General features: G+C 41.6%; 1 protein-coding gene across 2 annotated transcripts in view; it reads left to right on the top strand.

The window, feature by feature from the left end:
* The first annotated feature begins 2,096 nt into the window (after nt 1-2,096).
* Nucleotides 2,097-21,864, top strand: part of LRRN1 (leucine rich repeat neuronal 1) — a 63,409-nt gene continuing 43,641 nt past the window's right edge. The window contains exon 1 of one of the 2 annotated variants that reach the window (XM_025885574.2): nt 2,097-2,536. The gene's annotated coding sequence lies outside the window, so the exon portion shown is untranslated. Of the gene's footprint in view, nt 2,537-3,053; nt 3,519-21,864 lie in introns of those variants that run through there. The other variant, XM_073901570.1, reaches the window with a different exon arrangement.

Consider the following 21,864-nt stretch of genomic DNA (forward strand, 5'->3'; position numbering starts at 1 on the left):
GATGCTGATTTTAAAAGAAATGAATTGAATAGTTGGGAGACAAGTCTATTTCTCTCATTGTTGGTGCTAATGCCTTTAAAATATTCTGTCACCTGTGTCACTTTTGTGAATTAATTATTCCACCTGTCTGACCTGATGTTTGGCTTCAGTTTTTACTACCTGGCTAATAATGCCTACTGCTTACATTTGTTGATTACTTACTGTATACCAAGAACTGCACTAAGCATTTTATGTGCTTACTCTTTCTCAATCAGCATAACCCTTCGGGATAGGTACTGTTATTAACCCCACTTTACAGCCAAGGAACCTAAGCCTCCCCCAGAGGGACACATCTCATAAATTGCAGTGCTGGGATTTAAAGCAGTAATGGCCTCACACGCTGGTGCCTGATTTGGTTTCTTGTCTCTTCCAAAACCCAGAGGCTGTTATCAGTCTTGCCTCCTAGAAAGATAATTCTCCACACCATTAATTGCTTCAACTGCCCCCCATGACATACCTCTGTAAAGCCCCACCATGCAGGGTACAGCATCAACTCCCCTCCATTCCCAGAAAGACAGGTTGGAAAACCTAAAGGAGACTCCCTAAGAAAACTGTGTTCTATCTTTCCCTGATCATCCAAGTTCTGTATTTTCACCAGAGGCATGCCTCCTTTCAGACAAACTCTAACTTGCATATAATCAGTATGAGAAAGGGAAAAGAGACAAAAATATGAATCTTGGGAAAGTTTCTAGACTCCACTTGCTTAGAAAGTGCTTAAATCTTATTCATTTATAGGCAGTACTCTCCTACCCTAGTTGCAATGGGCCTTTTCTCATAGCTGTTCTACTCTTCACTTACCTTCTACCTTAAATCCTAACATCTCCTTTCCCTAGAGCTGTGACCCACTGGTATCTCCATGATAGTTTCAAAATAACATAAAGGAGATGAACATTAGTAGCATCAGTATTTATCAGACATCTATGAAGGACATCAAGAAATGCTATAGAGACCAACATAGAAGTTATTGTTATTAAATTTACACTATGTCTTCAAGGAGTTCAAAAGATGATTCTGTAATAATGTATCCTTCCAAATTCTCCAAAAGTTCTAAGCTTGGACATCATGAGGAAATGTCACCACATTCTTGCCCGAAGCTGTTCAGTAATGAGGGGTTAATAATTGTCTAGCAGATTCCCCAGTGAAAAGTATCAAAGGCTTCTTTCTCTCCAGCCTGGTTCTAAGCTGGTCACTGGAAGGTGAGATTCAGGTTCATGTGTGGTTTCCAAAAACCCATTTCCACTTCTTGCTCTCAGACACCCCCCACTTTGAATAGACTGCATTCCCAATCTTCCCATTGTCTGAACACACTTTCACACCTAACAAATCGGAAAGCTGTAATTACAAAGTTTCGGAATTGTTTTTGAAGCCTCCCTAAATCAGAAGTGGCTTCACCATTCATTTAAGTGTCCGCAAATACTACTTCCCACAAGGGCACAAGCCAGTTCCACAGCCACCTAAATATGCAAACACACAGCCCGAGTAATCACCATGAGTGCAGCATTGGTGTGGAATAGTGGTGAGCAGAGCTGCTTTCCAAGTAATCGCCATGCATTTTAAGAGGAAGGTCAGATTCATACTGAAACTTGGCTCTCTCTTGGGTTGATTTTTGCCTGATTCTCAGCCTCTGAGCCCAAGTTCTACGTTGTGCAGATTGCGCCCCATTGTACCTAGCTGGCCTCCTAACAAGGGCTTTTTTTTTTTTTTAATGTCTTTTGCTAAGAAACGACACTATGCTTTGCCTCCCTAACCCAGCCGCAGCCTGTCGTCCCCCAGACAAAAAGCGGCGGCCCACTGCTCCCTACAGCGGTCGCGGAGGCGGCGCAGGACGGCAGGGCCACCCGAGACCCGTGGCGCTGCGCCTTTGTTGGGCGGGCTACAGATGGTGCCCCAGCACGGGTCTGAGCCGGGGGCTGGAGGCCGGGAGGGGGAGGCCAGGAAGGGGGTCGGGAGGGAGGGGAGGAGACCGCGAAGCAGCCAATCGGCGCGCAGCCCATCAGCTGACCGCTTTTGCTTACACCAGGTGCACGCCGGCTGCGGGGAGCACAAAGCGGGGCGCACCGAGGGCGCCGTCAGCGAGCCGGGGAGCTAGGCGAGGCCCGTGCGCCAGCGCCCGCAGCGCCCTCCGGTTGGGGAGAGGGGCTGGTGGCGTTAGCCCAGGCGGCGGAATCCGCACGGTGGCATCCCTAGTTGCCCCGGGTGCCTTCCTCAGGACCTGGCCGCTTTCTGCCTCGCCCTCTGCACCCCACTTCTCCAACCCTCCTTCCCAATCCTGCCTGCCTCTGCCCGGATCCCCGAGAGTCGGATTGAGCCCAGGCCCGCGCAGCAGCTGTTGCTCGTGTCGTTGCCTCTCCTCCCGTCTTGGTGCTCTGCTGGGAGCCCCCCAAGGAGCCAGTGCGCGCTGCGGGCTGGCAGAGAGGCTCCGCTCAGCCAGTCGTCCTCCTCCTGCTGCCGCCGCGGGTTCGTGCGCACCCCACACCCCCGCCAGCCAGGCCTCGGGGTAAGTGCGCTCGCCTAGCCGGGCGGTGGCGGGAGGTTTGGGCGGCAACTAGGGGAAGTCGAGGCAAACTTGGCGGCGTGACGGGCCTGAGAGGGTTTGGGGAACCGCGGGATAAGATTGCGGGCCTACGGGGGACGAGGGGGCGCGGCTCATGGAGCTGGGGAAAATGACCAAGTCGGGGAAACGGAATCTAGTAACCCTCTCCCTACCCTCTCACCACCCCGCTCCCAAAAAAAACCCTCCACAGTGGTGGGGTACAGCGATAGTTCGGAATGAAGACCAGACAGAAATGGGCAAAAGGCAGTGACAGGAGGCAAGCCCGCTGAATTTCAGGGATCAAGGCGGGGGAGGGTGGTGCCCGGGGATCCAAAGGAAGGAGGGGCTGCTGGGATGTGAACGGGTCAGGCGGCCGGGGCCGGAGAAGAGCGGGTAGAGGGGTCTGGGGAGTTGGAAAGAGAACCAAGAGATGGGAAAGGAAGGTGGCAGGTAGTGGGAAGAGGTAAGAGTAAGGATGTCTTGGCGGTGGCCTTGTTGATAAAGGGGCAAGGGACGCAATTCACAAAGCATCGAGTGTAATGAAGTCAGAGCATTCGTTAGAATCTACTCAATTGTCGGGCAGTGTAAATGGGGAAAAGACCTCACCCTACACGTTTTGAGTCCAGGAGTAGCAGCCTCAGGAGGCTTGCCAGGGATGCCGAAATGTCAGGGAAGCCTCCGTCCGCTCCAGGAACCGAGCCGGTGCTGAGTTCCCCGCTCGGCCCGGGTCGGAGCAAGGAAAGTTTGCCAGCGAGTGTCGTTCGTGCTGCGTGTAGAGGGGTGTGGGCAGCCCCGTTTCCCGGGGCCCTGTCGCGACCGCTTCCCGCGGCAGGAGTCCCCTGCCTTGGCAGGCTGGGGTGCTTTAGAAAGATCCAAGCACGGGAGCGGAGCCACGCACCCAGGATTGGTGGAAAACCCGTCCCGGGACCCTTGCGAAGGAGTCGAGGTAGATACGCGGAGTGGGAGACTCGGCGGTGGTACCTATTCCGGGAGAGGGGGATCTTGTCTGTTGGGTTCACCGCTGTAGCCCCAGGGACCAGTACAGTGCCTGGCAATGAATGAATGAATGAATGAATGAATGAATGAATGACGGGATGTGAATAGTTTTGAGGCATTTGAACTACACAGGCAAAGGTCAAGAGTCCAAGAAAATGGATCCTTCCCTAAATCTTATGTCACGATTAGCATGTTCATTTCCAGACCTACATAATAAAGGAAAAGCCAGATTAAGTGAGGGAACAGGTATTGCTGATTTGGGCTTTTGCTTGTAGGATTTTCTGAAAAAGAGTATGTTGTTTTGTTTTGCAGTATGCTTTGCTGCCAGGGTCTAAATAATATAATATATGCTCATTACTTTCTTTTTAAGAGCTAGGACTAGAGATGTTGAAAGTTCAGGAAGACACTTTGATCAGTATAAGTCTAGAGTAAAAGTGGTGTTGTTGGCTCCTTGGCCATGTGTGTCCCAAAGTCTCTGATTTGCATGCAAATGTGAGCGAATCCTGGCAGATGTCTGGCCTCATCCATTCACATGAAGGAATTTGAAAAGACAAGGAGTCTTTAGTTAACAATAGACCTTAAGAAAATGGAATAATGGCGCAGTGTGAGTTTTTCTGTTTAGGAATTCCATGGCTTGCTGACACCTTTATTCAAGAGCCAAATTCTCTGAGTGCTATTGTGTTGAAAGCTCAAAGTACTACTTGCTCTTTACCTGGCTGAGTATTTTTGTGCAACATTCAGGCTGGATGTTCTGAGCTGGATAGTGAGAAAAATGTTTATATGAAGCAGGCAGTAACTTTAATCCATTTCTAGTGGTTTGAGGTGATTACTGAATTGACCTTTTAACTTTTAGAGTTTCTTTTCTTTGTCTTTTAGTAATTTTACCCCCTGCTCACCTTTTCTCTCCATCCTCAGAGATAGACAAATGGGAAAAATAGTTGTAGTTGACTGACATGAAGAATGTTTACTGTTCGATCAAAATTATTTTAGCTGTTAAGGCAAACTTGTAGAACTGAAGGTGATGAAACCATCATGTTCCTAGTCACCCGAGGGGTTTTCGGGTCACAGGACCAGACGATGAATGGGAGGCAGTCATGCATTGGACCCCAAACTAGGGAAATTTCTGCCTTGTCTAACATTAGCTAATAGACCACTGTGCAGCTCACCTCCTGGAAGTAGTATGACCACCAAACAAAAGGCCGATGGTGTGGGCTGCACGTGAGCCCTGGGATTATACCTACTGACAAGCCAGCCCCTTTGGCCTCTTTTGTCAGTCTGAAACACTGTTGAAGGGAAAAAGAACCTATTCACTAAACAGTGCTTGCCCCTGTATTCTATATATTCACTGAAAGGGACAGTAAAATACCACTCCCCCCACCGAAAAGACAGCATTGTTTTGAGGGCTTGGTGTTTGCAGGGGAGGGTGCACAACAGATGTTAGTCTGCTATTTTATGTGTTTCCTTTAAGTTACTTTTGCTGGTTCAGTGACTTTTACACATAAGGCAGTATTTTCCCAGGAGAGGAGACATGAATTGAGTCAAATTTCAGTAAGAAAATGTTATAGCCAAGATTACATTTGTGTCTTAAAGCTATCAAGAAGTTAGAAAGTAACAAATCATTATAATAATAGTGACTGAAGCCTGAGATTCTGTCCTCATTATGGACTTGAGGATTAACTAGAAAATAGTTGACTTTTCTAAACTAGGCTGTAAATGATTTTACTGTTAAGTATCTAGGTATTGTTGAAACAAACCAGATAACTTTAAAATGACCACAGCCTCACATTTGTGAGAACTTTGGTTATTATCCTGCCTATGTGAAATCTTTATTCTGCAATTCTAATAAAAGGGAAAATTAGAGCTCATTCCTTGGTAAATAAAAGTAATAAAGTACTTATTGGTTTAAAAAATCACTGTGCTAAATAAAATCTTGGACCAGATCTAACTGCAGACTCTGGCCCTGAACGATAATACGCATAGCTCTGGATAGTATCTGGAATTCAAAAGAAGCAAGGGAAAACTCAACCATTGATTTCTCTCTGGTTAGGCCCTGCTAAGGCTAGTTTCTTGACCTGAATTGCTGGAGCAATTACCACATATCCTAAAGCAGTGACACTCATGGGAACAAACTGGTAGGTATTAAAGAAAATATGCCTCAATAGAGTTATATTGCTACTTTCCAAGCCAGTTGGGTATGACTATAAATAAACAGAATGGTGGGCTTTTTATGCCACCATAAATAAGCCATACACCATAAAAAAAATATAGTAAATTATAGGATCTGCCTGTCACTTTTTACTAGGCTTTCATAATGCTTTCTTAAAATTTATTTTCAGCTACAAAATAATAGTTCTTTGAATGATTCACTTGAACACTAATGTAAGGTTGCTTAAATATTATATTTAATTTTTCAAAATTATTATGCTGAATACCTATTTGGGGTTAAGCCAGTCAGGAGATAAAGCAAATTCCATTTTAGAATCATATTTTGGCTTCTGGGAACAATGGAAGTTTCTTTGACTCATGAATAGAGCTTTGATTAATATTTTATTCAGGGTGAGAATATAATTATATAGATGAAGTCAGGAAAACATGTATCCTCTCTTGTTTTTGGCTTAAAGTATAGAATGGAGACAAAAGTTAAACCCTATCTGTAAAATTCAATAGTTACTGTCCAAGGGAACCATTCGCACTACAAATCTTAACTGAAGTTTGTTTTCTAAATTTTTTGTTTTAACATATTACCATCTGCCTACTTTATATAGATATATTACAGGATATGGCCTTCAAGGATTAAAACATAGACAAATGCATAATAAATAGTTGACACTGCATTTACAATACATGATGAAATAATATAGTATATATTTCCAGACCTATGGCACCTATAGAACTGTTATGCATATTATTCAATAATTAAAATATATGCTATTTTATGTTACACTTTTTTAAAGAGAAACATTTGGGTTACATATTATTTTTTTTTTTTACTTTTTGGGTATTTTCAAAAGGTCTAGCAAAGGTAGGATATTATTAGCAATTTTATTCATTATTTGGTTGGTAAGGAAGCTACTATCCACTCCTAGCTGAGTTATCTTAGATGTTTCATAACCCTGCCAGCCCTCAGTTTTCTCATTTGTAACCTGATAGTATTGAGTGAATAGAGCTGGAAGGACTAACTTACTCAGTGAAACTGCTATAGGGGTTTGTGGAAGCCATGCTTCCAATACCATAACTAACAAACATTTAACTTGGATGGAACTATTATACTTACTGAAAATCATCCCTGACATGCAAAGAAACGAAGCTTAAACTTTCATGATGCACAACGAAGTTCCGTCAACTCGGACTTGAGAGTCCTCTCCAGAGATGCTGCTGCATCTACTTACAACACGGTTTTGAAAGCTATGGAATGAAACTGCTTTTACAGTGACTTACTGCCTTCCATTTATGCTCCTTATGGCAAAGGGGTTGGGATGTTATTTGAAAGCTCTGATTAATATAAATGAGTTGTAATTTTCTGACCCAGGCCATCCTACCTCACATCTATTATACCACCGGCAGACATGTGGACTCCACAGCTGTCCCCTCATCTGTGTATGAAACAGACACACTGGTGGCATGTTTCGGTTCCCATAGTTACAGTAACAATGTACATGTGACATGACATCCTTCTACTTGAACGTTTTTGTATTTTGTAGAACAAGGAGTGAAGGACAACTATGTAAAGTTTGGGGGATACGTAAATTAACGTGCCATTGTTTTCTGGAGCCAACATTTCAATCATGAGAGGAGAGCTGTCCCTCAGTGGTGTCCAGGAGAGGGCAATTGCAAGACTTGGGCTCACAAAAGATTTCCAAGGGAGGTATTTCCAAAAATGCCTAACCTCTATAGGAGAATGCCCATTAAATATTCATTTCAAAATATTTGCTCTTCCTATTTATGCCTGCCCTTTGTAAGATAATGTATTAACATAGTCATTTTCAATTCATACGGGAAGAAAAGACAGCACCAGTATTAGCATCCATCTCACTAAGACCTAGGAGACAAAAAATCAGTTTGCACTATTAAGCAGTAAGCACAAAGAGAGAGTCTTCATTTAGGAACACTAAAAAGCTTTGCAAAGAAAGAAAGGTTGCTTAATTGGTTTCATGCCTATAATTTTCCCCTCTAGAAAAAATGTTAGCATGGCAATAAAGAATATCATTAACCTGCATTGTTATTTCACAATAGTAATAAGTCTTAATTTGCATCCATAATAATCACTGTAATCAAGTACTGTACAGGGAGTCAGGAAGGCACAGGCTCATTTCCCAGCTCTGACACTAATGACTGAATGTGTGACCTTCTAGATGTCCTGCAACCCTCCTGGTGCTTCATGTCCCTAACTGAGTTGTTTTAAAGGATGCAGGAATGCTCGATGTTTCTAGCATTACCACTGCAAAGAATTTTATTTCTGCCCTAAATGCCACAATTGGATGGAGAGCTAAAGGTCTGGGGAACATAGCCATGATGCTCTTTTCTGCAAGGTATTTTTTCTGGTTCCTAATTCCACAGCTAAGAAAATTTTTTGTTCTTTTAAAAATTTTCTCCCCCTAATGTGACAGTTCCCTATGACCTCACCTGGGCCTTCTTGAGGGAAATAATTTTACCTGGGATACAGGAAGCTGTTTATGATCTTGGAACACTTGTTCACCCAGTGAATATATACTGAGCTCCAGCTGTGTGCCAGGCATTATAGGAGGTACTAAAACCAAAAGAAATTAGCTTGATTTTTCTGCATCTTGTACATTAAATCCATCAGAAGCATTTTCTTTCCATCAGTCATGTATTCTACAAATATTTATAGAGTGAAAAAGGCACTCTGCTGGATCAAGCACAGGGGTTTTCAACTGGGGGTGATTTTGCTCCCACCCCGGAGAAACTTGGCAATATTTGGAGACATTTCTAGCAGTTGTCACAACTGAAGGTGGAGGATGCTACTGGCATCTAGTGGGTAGAAGCCAGGGATGCTGATAAACATCCTACAATGCATATGATAGTTCCCCCACAACAAAGAATTATTTGGTCCAGTGTTAATAGTATCAAGGTTTTGAGAAACCCTGCTCTAAAAGACGTTGGCTCTGCCCTCACGAAGTTAAAGCCCATTAGGGGTAACAGAAAGGGGAGTATATTGTGTGTATTCTGATGGCAAAAGTGTGAGCTACAGAAGTATAGAAACAGGACCTTAATTCAGATTTTGGCCATCAGCAAAGGCTTTTAAAAACCTTATGGTTAATTCACAGAATAGGCTTTCACCTGGAACACAAGTGTTTGGCAGGAGACAATTTTAAATCTAGTCTCATTGAACACAAATGAGTGGGATGGTTGCTTACAAGAGGGTAGACCCCTCTAAACTGGTTAGAATTCAGTGTCTTGAGCAAGCAGGAAAGGAAGCTAGAAACAGAATGAAAGTCAGTTGTAAGAAACCTATAACAGCACATGCTGCATTAAGAGAAGATGGGCTTCATTGACAAAGAAAGTGAATAGTGCCTCATATTTTAGAACTTCACATTTTGCAGGGTTCTTAAATATATATTTCCTTTGATCTGTAACATTCTGAGACACCAAGTATCATTCTTTCTCTTTTTTCAATAACTAAGGAACCCAGAGCCATGGACAGGTTCAGTGTAACCTTGGACAAGTCACTTAATAAATTTCTAAGGTTGCGCTGTAAAAGAAGAAGGGTTGCAACTCTCACTTTTCTAGCGTAAGTTGAATTTACATAAGGTCATACATCTAGCATAAGACTGGATCTGGGATAAGACCCGAGGCTCCCTGCTTGCATGAAGTCTGATTCCTGGACTGTGGTGACAGAACAGGTAATATGACAGTGACTCAGCACTCTAGCATTTGGGCTACCAAGGAGAGCAAGGATCTGGGATGTATCAATTAAAATGTATCATGCAGGGAAATTTAAGCTGGGTTTCCCAGATACCTAAGGACTAACCAGACTTTCTCTCTAATATCTTACCTTAAGTTGACCTTAGAAGCTTAAAAAAAAAAAAATACTTGTGACAAGCTGGGAAGAAAGGTTCATAGGAGAGTGATGGCTAGGATAAGAAAATGAGATATCCCAGAACATTGGAAGAACTGAGGGTGTTCTGCCTACAAAAGAAAAGCAATAGTGGCATGGTTTTCTGGTTGTGTTTGGCAGGGGTATTTTAACTTTGTGTGTATATACACACACACATGTACACACACATACACAAACAGGGGAGACGGATTCCATACTGACAAGTTTATGTTTTTGTTTTCAAAAATAAGACTTGTTCATCAAAATGAGTTTTGTAAAGAGCCTTCTCTCAAGGTCTTAAAGATCTAATTTTGCACTTCTCTGTGACGGCGTAACATTTGCTTGTGAGAAGCAAGACTGAGAAGCTGCATGACCTCTCAAGGTTCTTTTCATCTTTACAATTCTCTGATTTCCAAGATCATGATATGTAGGACTTCAGCCCATGTCCTGAGAGTTTCCAGAACACTGATGGAATCCATAGTAACTCATCCAGCCATGACAGAACCACTGAAGACACTGGAGTGGCAATTAACTGCATTTCTCTGCTTGTTCTTCCAGCTCATTATGGTTCTATGCAGTGAGGACTACATGTAAGGTTTAAAACCCCCAAAAGACTAGTTAGTTCTACCATGTCCTTTGGGGGCAACCCGTCTCTGGAATCCCAGCCAACATCCTCACATACTTGCAACCTCATCATTTCTCACCTGGGAGACCAGGTTTAAAAAAAACAAAACAAAACAAAACTTGAGTGTCTTCAAAGTCATCTGAAAGAAAAACACAAAATATGTGGGCAAATTCTGGTGAGATATTTTTCTCTTCATGCATGAAGGATAGCACTGTCAAAACAGAACCCTAGAAAAGAAGCTTACAAATGGCTTTACCCTCAGGAGTGACAGTGGAGTGAGAGATTCATTCCATAGAAAAGAGATGCCTTAGTAATTAGGAGGAAAATATTACATAGGGCTCCTGAATTATATCCCCAGAGCCCTGCTGTATTACCTAATATAGAGTGCAGTAGCAGTAGGAGAAAGGTAATGATATCTAACATTGTTTGCCTTTCCACCATGCCAGGAGCCATCCCATGCATCTTATATGCATTAATTCATTTAATCCTTGCAAAAACTCTGTAATATGGATACCCACTTTACAGTGCAGGAAACTAAGGCACAAAACAAGGAACTTGTGCAAGGTCATACAACTAGTGTGTACTCAATAAATGTTTGTCAAATGAATGAATGAATATACATCTGTTTTAGAGGAGAGAGTCTTTTATTTGAGTTCTCAGTTTATAGCAGTCCTGCTTTCTAGGCAGGGCACTTGCAAGAATTGGCTCTGTGACTGTGGATGACAGATAGTTTCAGAGCTCGGAAGTGGCAGAGCAAGGATGTGAACTTGGGTCTATGTGACTCTGAACTTGCACTGTTAAAGCACTGGGCTATGTTTCTTCATCTTTAATTGCAGCTATAAAACAAAAGAATTGGACTAGACTAGCTCTCGTAGCCCTTCTGGCCCTAAAAATTCTGTAATTCCATTATTAAAGTGAGGTTTATATAAAATAAAACAATGCATTTTATTTAAATTTTGAAATCTACCTTGGTATTTTTATTTAACCAATCATCATTGAATTAGTCTTTAAATTTATATTGGCATATTAACAGCATATTTTAAAGATTTATTTATTTATTTGAGAGGGAGAGAACGGGGGGAGGGGCAGAGGGAGAGAGTTGCAAGCAGACTCCCTGCTGAGCACAGAGCCCAATGCAGGGGCTCAATACCACTACTCCAAGACCATGACCTGAGCCAATATCAAGAGTCGGATGTTCAACCAACTGAACCACCCAGGCGCCTCATTAACAATATATTTTTAAATCATATTTAAGATTAAAAAATTTCTAATGAATAGAAATGCATAAAGATTGCATTCTTCTAACCATTACCATCACATTGCATACTGTTATATCATCATTGTCTTAAATTTAGAAGGTTCCTAAAAACTGAAAAGCACCTTTCTGTTACACAGAAAAAAGAAGTAAAATTATTAGAGAAAAGTTAGTATCTTTGATATTTGCAGAATTTAGATTGCTGACCCTTAATGAAAAGTGTTGAGTGATACAAGAGCTTAAAACTGCTAGCAATATTAAAAACTACTTGAGTTTGCTTCTAGAGATTGTTTTGCTTTAAGGGACCTTTCTGATATGCAAGTGAACATCAGAACAATGTGAGTCACTACGATAGTGTTACAGGATGTATATAGCCCAAGGCAGGGCAAAAAGAGTGGATAACTAGACAGGACTCAGAATTGGGAGGAATTAGTTCCAAAACTGCATCTTTGCTGTGTGGTCTGGAGTGATTTCACTGAACCTCAGTATCCTCATCTGTAAAATAGAGTTAATAATAGAACCCACCTAATATAGTTAATAATAGAACACATCATTGGATGTGTTCAATGAGATCATGCATTTACAGCTCTTTGCACAGTTCCTGGAGCAAGGTAAGTACTTTGTAAATAGGAACAATTAGTAGAAGTGGTATTACATTGAAATCTGACCTTTCTGAATGTATGGTGTCTGCATTCCAAGGATGCTTACTCAGAGGAAAGTGTAGGGATTTTAAGAGACGACAAGATTCAGACTAGATGTTTGTGAAGTCAGTAATTCACATGGTTGTCACCTTTGTGGTGGACCCCAGGAGAGATTTCAATTTGCCCATTCAAGAAATCTTAAGTCAGCTGATGTGCTTTAAAAGAAAAGGCAGACAGATGAATACATTACAGCCTTTTTTTTTGTTTCTATATTATGTTCTGTATCCACTCTCCCTTTTCTCACTCTGGAACTATTGTAGTGCCCCTAAGTTGTAATTCATAAAATCACATTTTCTAACCAGAGATAACAGATTTGGCTCAGAGCTACCATTCCTCAAAGAGGAACTGAATTCAAGACATTGTCAAAACTAGCAGACCCAAAAGCTTCAACGCTGATGGATCCAGTAATAAAGTTGTTGGGGCCTGTAAAACTCTTAGAACAATGGTTAGCGTCTTGTAAGTGCTCAACAAATCATGCTGCTACCATTGTTATTACTGATTCTTGGTATTATCATCTTCATAACATCATTGTTTTGCTGGACCAAACTACGAGCTCCTGGTTGGGACCAGATTAGAACCCAGTGCAGTGTAACCCAAAGTCCTTTTGGCAGCAGGGTCAATTACAAAGCAAGAGAAGGTCACCAGGCAAGCTAAATCAGGTAACCCTTAAGGAGACTTAGCCTCTACCCTGTTACAGCTAGCAGATTTTCATATACACATGAAGGAGAGCATTGAGAATATGTATTAACTGCCTCATTATTCTTTGAATTCTTTTGGAGCTAGAAATAACAGTTATTTACAAAGAACTTCATTTTCATTGTCATGTTTAATCTTCCTAGTCAAAGTTCCCCAACTGACAGGTGAGTGCATTTACAGGTAATTGGAGATACCTATACTCTTAGCTCTTGGGGACAGCTAGTACAACCACCAACCTAGTCATCTCTGGCAACTCTTGTAGGCCAATAAATAGCATTTTCTAAGTGTGCTGAGAGAAGTACACAGCAACTCTGGGAGGTATTATCCTCACTTTAAAGATGGAAAAAAACCTGAGACAAGGAATTGGCCCAATATTTTAGAGATAATAAGTATATAGGACCAGGTACTTGCTCTGGTTTTCCTCCAGGCTGAGTTAGTCACAATGTCCTTGATTTTCCCACATTTGCTTGTTCTCACTTCAAGTATAGGATGTGTTATCTTAATTTTGGATTATGTATTTTCATCTCCTTAATAATACCACCAACAACAGCTCCGTGAGGGAAGACTATGACTTACTTAGACTTGGATCCTTGGCACCTAGAGAACACTTGGCACATGGAATAGGCACTTAGCAAATAGTCAGTGAATGAAAGAGGAAAGGGATTTTCATATCCTATTTCATTTTGTCATACTGCTTTTACTAAATTTTTTTACAAAATTATTTCCTATATAGTTTGGTAGAAATGAGTAGATTATAAACCTGTATTATATCAGAGATGTACTGCATTACTATTTTAGAGAGGTTATTACAGAAAGCTGAACTCATTTGGGGATGCTTTGATGATATTAATGCCAAGGAAGTGTTATTAATCAAAAAGTATTCATTAAATGCATGTAGAATATCAAGTGCTATTACAAGGGTGATGTGGGGGATGAAAAAAATGTACGTGGTGTTACTTCCATCCCAAATGTGTTTTGAGATTCATTGGGGAGAGAGAATGAACAGAAACAAGACAGAAAATAATTAAGTGATCATCTATGGAAATTCCACAACAAAAAAGAAAGAAAACAGAGCTCAGATGAGATGGGTCTGGGTATGAATTTCAACTCTATTACATGCTAGCTGTGTGATCTTGGCCAAAAGACTCAATTTTTTTAACCCCCAAGCTCTCTTATCTATAGAATGGGGGAATAATATGAACCCACAGGGTTGCTATGAGAATATGTGGGAAAGCACTTGAGACAGTGCTTAGAACGTGACAGTTAATTCATTTCAGTTATTTGGCAGATATCAACACCATGACCTCAGTGCAGATCTTTTTCTGTGAGTTGGTGATACAGTGGCAAGCAAAACAGATGAAATGTGGTCCATTCCTATGTGGGGATTGCCATCTGATGGGGGTAACAGCATTAATCCAATTACACAAGTAAATGTGGAAGTATGACTGTGTTAAGTCCAGTGAAAGAGAAGTACATAAGGCCAGAAGAGAATATTACATGGAGGATTCTTTTTTTAAAATTTTTTATTGTTATGTTAATCATCATACATTACATCATTAGCTTTTGATGTAGTGTTCCATGATTCATTGTTTGTGCATAACACCCAGTGCTCCACACAGAATGTGCCCTCTTTAATACCCATCACCAGGCTAACCCATTCCCCCTCCCCTCTAGAACCCTCAGTTTGTTTCTCAGAGTCCATCGTCTCTCATGGTTGGTCTCCCCCTCCAACTTACTCCCCTCCATTCTTCCCCTCCTGCTATCTTCTTCTTTTTTTTTCTTAACATGTATTGCATTATTTGTTTCAGAAGTACAGATCCGTGATTCAACAGTCTTGCACAATTCAGAGCGCTCACCACAGCACATACCCTCCACAATGTCTATCAACCAGCCACCCCCTCCCTCCCATCCCCACCATTCCAACAACCCTCAGTTTGTTTCCTGAGATTAAGAATTCCTCCTATCAGTGAGGTCATATGATACATGTCTTTCTCTGATTAACTTATTTCACTCAGCGTAACACCTTCCAGTTCCATCCACGTCGTTGCAAATGGCAAGATCTCATTCCTTTTGATGGCTGCATAATATTCCATTGTGTATATATATCACATCTTCTTTATCCATTCATCTGTCGATGGACATCTTGACTCTTTCCACAGTTTGGCAGTTGTGGACATTGCTGCTATAAACATTGAGGTGCACGTACCCCTTCGGATCCTTACATTTGTATCTTTGTAGTAAATACCCAGTAGTGCAATTGCTGGATCGTATTGTGGCTCTATTTTCAACTGTTTGAGGAACCTCCGTACTGTTTTCCAGAGGGGTTGCACCAGCTGGCATTCCCACCAACAGTGTAGGAGGGTTCCCCTTTCTCCACATCCTGACCAACATCTGTCGTTTCCTGACTTGTTAATTTTAGCCATTCTGACTGGTGTGAGGTGGTATCTCATTGAGGTTTTAATTTGGATTTCCGTGATGCCGAGCGATGTTGAGCACTTTTTCATGTGTATGTTGGCCATTTGGATGTCTTCTTTGGAGAAATGTCTGTTCATGTCTTCTGCCCATTTCTTGATTGGATTATTTGTTCTTTGGGTGTTGAGTTTGATAAGTTCTTTATAGATTTTGTATACTAGCCCTTTATCTGATATGTCATTTGCAAATATTTTCTCCCATTCTGTCGGTTGTCTTTTGGTTTTGTGGACTGTTTCTTTTGCTGTGCAAAAGCTTTTTATCTTGATGAAATCCCAATAGTTCATTTTTGCCCTTGCTTCCCTTGCCTTTGGCGATGTTTCTAGGAAGAAGTTGCTGTGGCTGAGGTTGAAGAGGTTGCTGCCTGTGTTGTCCTTTAGGATTTTGATAGACTCCTGTCTCACGTTTAGGTCTTTCAACCATTTGGAGTCTATTTTTGTGTGTGGTGTAAGGAAATGGTCCAGTTTCATTCTTCTGCCTGTGGCTGTCCAATTTTCCCAACACCATTTGTTGAAGAGACTTTTTGCCATTGGACATTCTTTCCTGCTTTGTCAAAGATGAGTTGACCATAGAGTTGAGGGTCCATTTCTGGGCTCTTGATTCTGTTCCATTGATCTATGTATCTGTTTTTGTGCCAGTACCATACTGTCTTGATGATGACAGCTTTGTAATAGAGCTGGAAGTCTGGAATTGTGATGCCACCAGCTTTGCTTTTCCTTTTCAATATTCCTCTGGCTATTCGGGGTCTCTTCTGGTTCCATACAAATTTTAGGATTATTTGTTCCATTTCTTTGAAAAAAGTGGATGGTATTTTGATGGGGATTGCATTGAATGTGCAGATTGCTCTAGGAAGCATTGACATCTTCAAATGTATGTTCTTCCAATTCATGAGCATGGAACGTTTTTCCATTTCTTTGTGTCTTCTTCAATTTCTTTCATGAGTATTTTATAGTTTTCTGAGTACAGATCCTTTGCCTCTTTGGTTAAACTTTTTCCTAGGTATCTTATGGTTTTGGGTGCAATTGTAAATGAGATCGACTCCATAATTTGTCTCTCTTCTGTCTTGTTGTTGGTGTATAGGAATTCCACTGATTTCTGTGCACTGATTTTATATCCTGCTACTTTACTGAATTCCTATATGAGTTCTAGCAGTTTTGGGGTGGAGTCTTTTGGGTTTTCCACATACAGCATCATATCATCTGCAAAGAGTGAGAGTTTGACTTCCTCTTTGCCAATTTGGATGCCTTTGATTTCTTTTTGTTGTCTGATTGCTGTGGCTAGGACTTCTAATACTATGTTGAATAGCAGTGGTGATAGTGGACATCCCTGCCGCGTTCCTGACCTTAGGGGAGGAGCTCTCAGCTATTCCCCATTGAGAATGATATTGGCTGTAGGTTTTTCATAGATGGCTTTTATGATATTGAGGTAGGTACCCTCTATCCCTATACTCTGAACAGAGTTTTGATCAAGAAAGGATGCTGTACTTTGTCAAATGCTTTTTCTGCATCTATTGACAGGATCATATGATTCTTGTTCTTTCCTTTGTTAATGTATTGTATCATGTTGATTGATTTGCAGATGTAGAACCAACCTTGCAGCCCAGGAACAAATCCCACTTGGTCATGGTGAATAATCCTTTATGTACTGTTGGATCCTAATGGCTAGTATTTTGGTGAGAATTTTTGCATCCATGTTCATCAAGGATATTGGTCTGTAATTCTCCTTTTTGATGGGGTCTTTGTCTGGTTTTGGGATCAAGGTAATGGTGGCCTCATAAAATGAGCTTGGAAGTTTTCCTTCCATTTCTATTATTTGGAATAGTTTCAGGAGAATAGGTATTAATTCTTCTTTAAATGTTTGGTAGAATTCCCCTGGGAAGCCATCTGGCCCTGGGCTTTTGTTTCTTGGGATATTTTTGATGACTGCTTCAATTTCCTTAGTGGTTATAGGTCTGTTCAGGTTTTCTATTTCTTCCTGGTTCAATTTTGGTAGTTGATACATTTCTAGGAATGCATCCATTTCTTCCAGGTTATCTAATTTGCTGGCATAGAGCTGCTCATAATATGTTCTTATAATTGTTTGTATTTCTTTGGTGTTGGTTGTGATCTCTCCTCTTTCATTCATAATTTTGTTGATTTCGGTCATTTCTCTTTTCTCTTTGATAAGTCTGGACAGAGGTTTATCAATCTTGTTAATTCTTTCAAAGAATCAGCTCCCAGTTTCGTTGATCTGTTCTACTGTTCTTTTGGTTTCTATTTCATTGATTTCTGCTCTGATCTTTATGATTTCTCTTCTCCTGCTGGGTTTAGGCTTTATTTGCTGTTTTTTCTCTAGCTCCTTTAGGTGTAGGATTAGGTTGTGTATTTGAGACCTTTCTTGTTTCTTGAGAAAGGCTTGTATTGCTATATACTTTCCTCTTAGGACTGCCTTTGCTGTATCCCAAAGATTTTGAACAGTTGTGTTTTCATTTTCATTGGTTTCCATGAATTTTTTTAATTCTTCTTTAATTTCCTGGTTGACCCATTCATTCTTCAGTAGGATGCTCTTTAGCCTCCATGTATTTGAGTTCTTTCCGACTTTCCTCTTGTGATTGAGTTCTAGTTTCAAAGCACTGTGGTCTGAAAATATGCAGGGAATGATCCCAATCTTTTGGTACCGGTTGAGACCTGATTTGTGACCTAGGATGTGATCAATTCTGGAGAATGTTTCATGGGCACTAGAGAAGAATGTGTATTCCATTGCTTTGGATGGAATGTTCTGAAGATGTCTGTGAAGTCTATTTGTTCCAGTGTGTCATTTAAAGTCTTTATTTCCTTGTTGATCTTGTGCTTTGATGATCTGTCCATTTCAGTCAGGGGGATGTTAAAGTCCCCCACTATTATTGTATTGTTGTAAATGTGTTTCTTTGCTTTTGTTATTAATTTCCTTATAAAATTGGTTGCTCCCATATTAGGGGCATAGAAATTTACAGTTGTTAGATCTTCTTGTTGGATAGACCCTTTAAGTAGGATATAGTGTCCTTCCTCATCTCTTATTACCGTCTTTGGTTTAAAATCTAATTTGTCTGATATAAGGATTGCCACCCCAGCTTTCTTTTGGTGTCCATTAGCATGGTAAATGGTTTTCCACCCCCTCACTTTCAATCTGGGGGCGTCTTTGGTTCTAAAATGAGTGTCTTGCAGACAGCATATCGATGGGTCTTGTTTTTTAATCCAATCTGATAGCCTGTGTCTTTTGATTGGGGCATTTAACCCATTTACATTCAGGGGAACTATTGAAAGAAAGGTCACTATTACTGTATATTGTCTGTGTTCCTTTCTGATCTATGCTGCTTTTAGGCTCTCTCTTTGCTTAGAGGACCCCTTTCAGTATTTCTTGGAGGGCTGGGTTCGTGTTTGCAAATTCCTTTAGTTTTTGTTTGTCCTGGAAGCTTTTTATCTCTCCTTCAATTTTCAATGACAGCCTAGCTGGATATAGTATTCTTGGCTGCATATTTTTCGCGTTTAGTGCTCTGAAGATATCATGCCAGTCCTTTCTGGCCTGCCAGGTCTCTGTGGATAGGTCTGTTGCCAATCTAATGTTTCTACCATTGTAGGTTACAGATCTCTTCTCATGAGCTGCTTTCAGGATTTTCTCTTTGTCTCTGAGACTCGTAAGTTTTACTATTAGATGTCGGGGTGTTGACCTGTTTTTATTGATTTTGTGAGGGGTTCTCTGTGCTTCCCAGGAAGGGAACATTTTTGTGAAGGGAACAACATTTTGATGCCTGTTTCCTTCCCCACAATAGGGAACTTCTCTGCTATAATTTGCTCCAGTATACCTTCTGCCCCTCTCTCTCTTTCTTCTTCTTCTGGGATCCCAATTTTTCTAATGTTGTCTCGTCTTATCGTATCGCTTATCTCTCAAATTCGTGATCTTGTAGTTGTTTATCTCTCTTTTTCTCAGCCTCTTTATTTTCCATCATTTGGTCTTCTATATCGCTGATTCTCTCTTCTGCCTCATTTATCCTAGCAGTTAGTGCCCCCATTTTTTATTGCACCTCATTAATAGCCTTTTTGATTTCGACTTGGTTAGATTTTAGTTCTTTTATTTCTCCAGAAAGGGTTTCTCTAATAACTTCCATGCTTTTTTCAAGTCCAGCTAGTATCTTTAAAGTCATGATTCTGAACTCTAGGTCTGACATCGTACTAATGTCCGTATTGAGTAGGTCCCTGGCAGACGGTACTACCTCTTGTTCTTTTTGCTGAGGTGATTTTTTTCATCTTGTCACTTTGTCCAGAAGGCAATAGATGAATGAGAGAACAAAATGCTAACAGGTTAACAACGTCCCCAGCAAATATACTCTATACAAATCAGAAAAGACCTGAAACCAGGGGAAAAGAAAGGGAAAGAAAGAAAAAAGAGGAGAAAAAAAAAAGAAAAAGATAAACAAAAACAGAACAAAACAAAAAAAAAACAGAATATGATCAAATATCATCAGGCTAGTGCATAGATCAGTGCCACACACTTGATTTGGGGCATATTTTGGTCTGTTAGAAGAAAGTGCCTCCTAAAATTTTAAAGGACGAAAGACTTATATATGTACAAAATAAGGGTTGATACAATGAAGAGATGGAAGATGACTGTAAAGATGAAAATTATAAAAGATTTTATAAAAGGAATTGATAAGATGTTGTTTGAAAAAAGAAAGAAGATTTAAAAAAAAAAAACGGAGAGAATGTGATCAGGCAGGAGACTAGAACAAAGCCATACACCAGTGATTTAGGGTATCTTTTGATCTGTTAGAAGAAACTGTATCTTAAAATTTTAAAGAGAGAACAACTTATATATATATATGCCAAAAATAAGGGTAACTACTATGAAGGGATAAAATATGACTCTAAAATAGAAAAAAAATGTTTTTTTTAAGGGATTGATAAGATGTTGGTTGAAAAAGGGAAAAAGAAAAATTTTAAAAAATAGTTAAAAAATTAACTTTGAATAACTAATGAATCATGATTAAAAAAGCCATGAATTCTATGTGCAGTCTTCCCCTAGCGCTGGAGTTCTCCCGTTCTCCTTGATCGGTAGACTTGGTCTTGGTTTGCTGGCTGTTCGCGCTGATCTTTTGGGCGAGGGGCCTGTTGCCGTGGTTCCCAAATGTCTTTGCTGGAGGTGGAATTGCCCCGCCCTTTTTGGTCCCGGCTAAGCCATCTGCTCGGGTTTGCTCTCGGGAGCTTTTGTTCCCTGCAAGCTCTCGGTACAGCTTTGGAGGACCAGAGTGAAAATGGTGGCCTCCCAATCTCCACCCGGAGGAGCCGAGAACTCAGGGCCCTGCTCCTCAGTGCACCCCCAGAGAAAAACAGTCACTCCCATGTCCCCAGTCTCCGGCCGCACTCCGTGCTCACCTGGCCTGTGACCGAGCGTTTCTATCTCTGGCTCCCGACCCTTGTGGAGTCTCCAAACCCAGCAGATCCCTGCAGTGTGCTCCCGCGCCACTCCTCCCCGGGGGAGATAGGGGAGTCTCCCCGGATCTGCCTCTTGTTGGGTCCCTGCTGGAGGAGCAGTGGCCCGACTGGGCCGCGGATCACAGTTTATGGCAACCCCGAGCTGAGAGCCTGCGCCTCGGCTCCGTCTCTGCAGCCGGCTTCCCCGCTCCGGTACCTGGGAGCTCTGCCGCACTCAGGCACCCCCAGTCTTTCTTGACACCGAGGGTCCTGAGACCACACTGTCCCGTGAGGTTTCCACCCCCAGCTTAGCCACTGGAGCTGCGTCCCTCAGTGGAGCCGACTTCTAAAAGTTCTGATTTTGTGCTCTGTGGCTCTATCACTTGCCAGAAGCAGCCGATGGAGGCCCCTCCCCCGCCGTCTATCCTCCCGAATATCGCCCTCTGATTCACTTCTCCGCATGTCCTACCTTCCAGTAAGTGGTCGCTTCTCTGTTCAGAGAGTTTTTGCTACTCTCTTCTTCCGTCTCCTGTCGAGTTCGTAGGTGTTGAGAATGGTTTGTTCCCTATTCAGTGAATTCCTGAGACCAGACGAAATCCACGTCTCCTACTCCTCCGCCATCTTGCTCCGCCCCTCTACATGGAGGATTCTAAGAGAAATCCTTCCTAAGGAAGTGACATTTCAATCAAAATCTCAAGTATAAGCGAGTTGCTCAGGCATGGGGTATGCAAGAGAAGACCTTTGCCAGCCAAGCCCTGGCCATTGGAAGGAGCTTGATGGGTTTGAGGAAGAGAGAGAAGACCAGTGTGGCTTAGAATAGAAAAAAAGGGAGATCATTAATCTCAGACCTTCCTTTGCCCCTTCCTCCAAGGTATACTTGGAGTTCAGAGAAAACAGAATTGCTAGTTAGTATGAAATTCCACGAAAGGAGAGTGTGCATTATGCATGGAAGGGATGGGATGTTTTGAATCTAGTCATAGAAGGGGGAAGATTACAGAAGGCTTGAATGTCTGGAGAAACAAAGCACATAAGCAAGGGCCCTTGGCTGGTTGGGTGGCAAGCTAGTGCC

Source organism: Callorhinus ursinus, unplaced genomic scaffold, assembly GCF_003265705.2.
Source record: "Callorhinus ursinus isolate GAN/ISIS: 27379988/994484 unplaced genomic scaffold, GSC_fseal_2.0 scaffold15, whole genome shotgun sequence".
Taxonomy (NCBI): Eukaryota; Metazoa; Chordata; class Mammalia; order Carnivora; family Otariidae; genus Callorhinus; species Callorhinus ursinus.